This window comes from Ptiloglossa arizonensis, unplaced genomic scaffold (assembly GCF_051014685.1).
Source record: "Ptiloglossa arizonensis isolate GNS036 unplaced genomic scaffold, iyPtiAriz1_principal scaffold0069, whole genome shotgun sequence".
NCBI lineage: Eukaryota > Metazoa > Arthropoda > Insecta > Hymenoptera > Colletidae > Ptiloglossa > Ptiloglossa arizonensis.
In genome coordinates this window covers 1,285,001-1,290,544 of record NW_027478439.1, presented here as the reverse complement: position 1 = coordinate 1,290,544, position 5,544 = coordinate 1,285,001, and positions in this window count along the sequence as shown.

Below are 5,544 nucleotides of genomic sequence, written 5' to 3'. Positions count from 1 at the left end.
CCCTGCTGTGGAACCTCGGGTACGACACCGTCCTGCGGGCCGAAGACCTCCCCGACGGCGTCAGTCTGACGTGCTACGCGGACGACACCTTGTTGTTGGCCGTCGGGGAGGACTGGAGGGGGGCTGTTCGGGCCGCCGAGGACGGTGCCCGGCGCGTCGTCTCCCGGATCAGGGGGATCGGTTTGGAGGTGGCTCTCCACAAAACCGAGGTACTCGGGATGTATAGACCCCGGGGAGAGCCGCCTCCCCCCCTGATCCGGGTGGGTGAGACAGACGTCGAGGTGAGGTCTCAGATGAAATATCTGGGACTTCACCTCGACAGCCACTGGCGCTTCGAGGGCCATTTCCGGGCCCTGGCCCCGCGGTTGGAGAGGATAGTTGGCGCTTTGGGCCGTATCCTCCCCAACCTGCGGGGCCCGAGTGACCGGGTTCGCCGCCTCTACGCGGGAATGGTCCACTCGGTGGCCCTATACGGGGCCCCCGTTTGGGCGGGCGACCTGGCCGCCTCCCGGCGCAGCAAGGTATTGCTGCGCCGGGTTCAAAGGCGGCTTGCACTGCGGATCGCCCGGGGGTACCGGACCGTTTCGTATGAGGCGGCGAGCGTCCTGTCAGGGCTACCCCCGGCGGACTTGATCGCGGGCGCGCATGCGGCTTTCTACGAGGGCCGCATGCGCGCCCGCGAGGATGGGGTGGTCCTGGCGGGATGCGAGGTGGAGGCCCTCAGGCGCCAGGCCCGGGAGTCCATGCTGCAGCTTTGGCAGCAGCGGCTGGCCGAGCCGTTGTTCGGCCAGAGGACTGTCCGGGCTATCCGGCCGGTCCTGTTTGAGTGGCTGGGTAGGCGCTTCGGCTCACTCACCTACCGGTTGGTGCAGGTGCTGTCCGGGCACGGATGCTTTGGTCAGTACCTGTGCCGGATCGGTGTGGAAGAGGCGGCGCGCTGCTGGCACTGTCCAGCGGACGAGGACACGGCGCAACACACCCTCGAGGTGTGTCCGGCCTGGGGGGTGGAGCGCCGTGTCCTCACGGCCGTGATTGGGGCGGACCTATCGCTGCCGGGCGTGGTACAGGCCATGCTCGGCAGCGAGACGAAGTGGCGGGCCGTGGCCTCCTTCTGCGAGGAGGTAATCTCGCAGAAGGAGGCCGCGAGCCGCATTCGCGAGAGCGGGAGACCGCGAGCGAGGCCCCGTCCGAGGCCGGGGGCGGGTGGGCCTCCGGAAGGGCTGGGGAGGCCACCCTGAGAGCGGCGGGCGGGGGTGCGTAGCCCTTGAGGCTCGTGCCACCGCCCGTCGTCTGAGGGGTGGGTAGAGTAAGGGACGGCGACGCTCTCGAGGGCGGAGAGGCCAGAGCCGCCCTCGGGAGCGTACGAGCCGGGGTGCGGCCGCGCCGACGGCACGGTCCCAGGGCCGTGCCCCCGGCGCGGCTATGGGGGCCGTGGGCGGTCGCGAGTGTGGGACTCGCGGCCGCCCTCGGGCGGCCCCCGGGAGTGGGACGTCGGAGCAGTGTGGCCCTGCTCCGACGTCGGGCGCCAGAGCGCCGAGGAGAAGACAGGGAAGGGAGGGTGAAGTACCCCCTCCCTTCCCTGGAACGGGAGGACACGGGCGCGAGAGCCCTGCACGGGGGAGCACCTGATGTTATGATGTCTTCGGTCCCAGGTGCTCCCCCTGCATAGTGCGAGGATGGCCACCGTGGTGGGTTTTAGTGGGTAGGTCCCGCGCCCGATGGGTTTCCTTCCGGGCGCGGGGAATCCCACACTCCCCCCGCCCCTCCCCAGGCGGCGGGGGGGTCTTTCGAAGATTTCCCCCACGTTAAAAAAAAAAAAAAAAAAAAAAAAAAAAAAAAGTCCCAGCGGCGTGATGCTTCCCGGTCACATCGGTCCGGAACGAAAATCTCGAGCTATCCACACGTTAGGCACACCACCGTGTAGCTGGCATGCTAAAACACGCTGCTGTGTGCTCAAAGTGTACGGTCGTCGTGTCCGTTCTCGAGATAATAGAGAAGAACTGTTCGATACGTGCCGAAAGTTTCAAAGTCCCAGCGGCGTGTTGCTTCCCGGTCACATCGGTCCGGAACGAAAATTTCGAGCTATCCACACGTTAGGCACACCACCGTGTAGCTGGCATGCTAAAACACGCTGCTGTGTGCTCAAAGTGTACGGTCGTCGTGTCCGTTCTCGAGATAATAGAGAAGAACTGTTCGATACGTGCCGAAAGTTTCAAAGTCCCAGCGGCGTGTTGCTTCCCGGTCACATCGGTCCGGAACGAAAATTTCGAGCTATCCACACGTTAGGCACACCACCGTGTAGCTGGCATGCTAAAACACGCTGCTGTGTGCTCAAAGTGTACGGTCGTCGTGTCCGTTCTCGAGATAATAGAGAAGAACTGTTCGATACGTGCCGAAAGTTTCAAAGTCCCAGCGGCGTGATGCTTCCCGGTCACATCGGTCCGGAAAGAAAATCTCGAGCTATCCACACGTTAGGCACACCACCGTGTAGCTGGCATGCTAAAACACGCTGCTGTGTGCTCAAAGTGTACGGTCGTCGTGTCCGTTCTCGAGATAATAGAGAAGAACTGTTCGATACGTGCCGAAAGTTTCAAAGTCCCAGCGGCGTGTTGCTTCCCGGTCACATCGGTCCGGAACGAAAATCTCGAGCTATCCACACGTTAGGCACACCACCGTGTAGCTGGCATGCTAAAACACGCTGCTGTGTGCTCAAAGTGTACGGTCGTCGTGTCCGTTCTCGAGATAATAGAGAAGAACTGTTCGATACGTGCCGAAAGTTTCAAAGTCCCAGCGGCGTGTTGCTTCCCGGTCACATCGGTCCGGAACGAAAATTTCGAGCTATTCACACGTTAGGCACACCACCGTGTAGCTGGCATGCTAAAACACGCTGCTGTGTGCTCAAAGTGTACGGTCGTCGTGTCCGTTCTCGAGATAATAGAGAAGAACTGTTCGATACGTGCCGAAAGTTTCAAAGTCCCAGCGGCGTGTTGCTTTCTATCGTTGATTTTCGAAGTGCCATCTGCGTGTTGCTTTGTATCTTTAATTTTCAAAGTGCCAGCGGCTTGTTGCTTTGTATCTTTAAATTTCAAAGTGCCAGCGGCGTGTTGCTTTGTATCTTTAAATTTCAAAGTGCCAGCGGCGTGTTGCTTTGTATCTTTAAATTTCAAAGTGCCAGCGGCGTCCCCGCACCGACGCCTCCGCCCGGGAGCGGGTAGCGCCCCACCACCACCACGCAGATGGGCGCTTCGGCGCCTTGACAAGGACGTCCTGGTGGCAGCCGCTCTGGCCGAAACCTGGCCTCGACGGGAGACCAGGCTGCCCGACCTGGAGGAGGCCGTGGCTCGGCTCGGGAGCGCCGTCGCGCGCATTTGCGACGCGGCGATGCCCCGGGCCGGGCCGCGGTCTCCTCGTCGGGCGGTGTACTGGTGGTCGGGCGAAATCGGGGAATTGCGGACAGCATGCGTCCGGGCCCGACGCCAGTACACCCGCGCGCGTCGTCGGGCCGGACGGAACGGCGACGACGGCGCGCGGGCTAGGGCGGCGGAACTGTACGAGTCCTATCGCGCGGGAAAGAGGGCTCTGCAGGTCGCCATCAAACGGGCCAAGGCCCAGAGCTGGAAGGAGCTCCTCGAGACCCTCGAGCGGGATCCATGGGGGCGCCCATACCGGATAGTTCTGAATAAACTCCGGCCATGGGCTCCCCCGATCACCGAGGGTCTCGACCCCCAGCTCTTGAGGGACGTGGTCGACACGCTCTTCCCGATCGTGGGGGAGAGCGGGCCACGTCCTTCTGCGGACCCGACCACCTGGTCCGCGGAGCTGGGGGTCTCGGCTGGGGAGCTAGCCGCGGCCATCCGAAGACTCGGGGCGAAGGATACTGCCCCGGGTCCTTCGGGAGTGCCCGGCCGAGTCTCGGTCTTGGCCGCGGACGTCCTGGGTGACGGCCTCCGGGAGCTATTCGACCGCTGCCTGGAGGCCGGGCGATTCCCCTCCGCATGGAAGGTGGCCCGAATGGTCCTCCTCCGGAAAGAGGGTAGGCCCGCGGACTCTCCGTCCGCGTACCGGCCGATTTGCCTGCTCGACGATGTGGGCAAGCTCCTGGAAAGAGTCGTGGCGCCCCGCATCGTCGGGCACCTGTCGCGGGGTGGGCCCGGGCTGGCGGAGTGCCAGTTCGGGTTCCGGGAGGGCCGGTCGACGATCGACGCGATTCGACGCGTCCGGTCCCTCTCGGCCTCGGCGGTCTCCCGGGGTGGGGTGGCATTGGCGGTGTCCTTGGACATCGCCAATGCGTTTAACACCCTACCCTGGGAGGCGATTAGGCGGGGGCTTGAGGAACATCGAGTCCCCGCCTACCTTAGGGCAGTCGTCGAGGACTACCTCCGCGACAGGTGGATCGAGTATCCGGGCCGGTGCGGGACGGAGAGGAGAGCGGTGTACTCCGGGGTTCCGCAGGGGTCGGTGTTAGGACCCCTGCTGTGGAACCTCGGGTACGACACCGTCCTGCGGGCCGAAGACCTCCCCGACGGCGTCAGTCTGACGTGCTACGCGGACGACACCTTGTTGTTGGCCGTCGGGGGGGACTGGAGGGGGGCTGTTCGGGCCGCCGAGGACGGTGCCCGGCGCGTCGTCTCCCGGATCAGGGGGATCGGTTTGGAGGTGGCTCTCCACAAAACCGAGGTACTCGGGATGTATAGACCCCGGGGAGAGCCGCCTCCCCCCCTGATCCGGGTGGGTGAGACAGACGTCGAGGTGAGGTCTCAGATGAAATATCTGGGACTTCACCTCGACAGCCACTGGCGCTTCGAGGGCCATTTCCGGGCCCTGGCCCCGCGGTTGGAGGGGATAGTTGGCGCTTTGGGCCGTATCCTCCCCAACCTGCGGGGCCCGAGTGACCGGGTTCGCCGCCTCTACGCGGGAATGGTCCACTCGGTGGCCCTATACGGGGCCCCCGTTTGGGCGGGCGACCTGGCCGCCTCCCGGCGCAGCAAGGTATTGCTGCGCCGGGTTCAAAGGCGGCTTGCATTGCGGATCGCCCGGGGGTACCGGACCGTTTCGTATGAGGCGGCGAGCGTCCTGTCAGGGCTACCCCCGGCGGACTTGATCGCGGGCGCGCATGCGGCTTTCTACGAGGGCCGCATGCGCGCCCGCGAGGATGGGGTGGTCCTGGCGGGATGCGAGGTGGAGGCCCTCAGGCGCCAGGCCCGGGAGTCCATGCTGCAGCTTTGGCAGCAGCGGCTGGCCGAGCCGTTGTTCGGCCAGAGGACTGTCCGGGCTATCCGGCCGGTCCTGTTTGAGTGGCTGGGTAGGCGCTTCGGCTCACTCACCTACCGGTTGGTGCAGGTGCTGTCCGGGCACGGATGCTTCGGACAGTACCTGTGCCGGATCGGTGTGGAGGAGGCGGCGCGCTGCTGGCACTGTCCAGCGGACGAGGACACGGCGCAACACACCCTCGAGGTGTGTCCGGCCTGGGGGGTGGAGCGCCGTGTCCTCACGGCCGTGATTGGGGCGGACCTATCGCTGCCGGGCGTGGTACAGGCCATGCTC